We start from the raw sequence: 244 nt of genomic DNA, 5'->3' as shown, positions 1-244 counted from the left end.
CTTATCGACACCAGCCTTCCCGGGCACCGAGAGCAAGTGGTGTGCACGAAACCCTGAAAGACAGTTATGTTGCGAGACAAAAACAGGGGCGCGGGAAAGGCCTCTCAGGGAAATCGTGCGTTCCCGTGCGCGCCTACGGGTTTCCGTGGCGGTCTCGTGTTGCCACATACGGCTCAATAAAAGAGATTTTCTTAAATTCCCTGTGCCTTTTCTCACTTTTGTCTCATGACAAGATTTCACTGAT

Source organism: Penaeus monodon, chromosome 29 (genome assembly GCF_015228065.2).
Source record: "Penaeus monodon isolate SGIC_2016 chromosome 29, NSTDA_Pmon_1, whole genome shotgun sequence".
NCBI lineage: Eukaryota > Metazoa > Arthropoda > Malacostraca > Decapoda > Penaeidae > Penaeus > Penaeus monodon.
Note: the sequence above shows the minus strand (reverse complement) of the source record.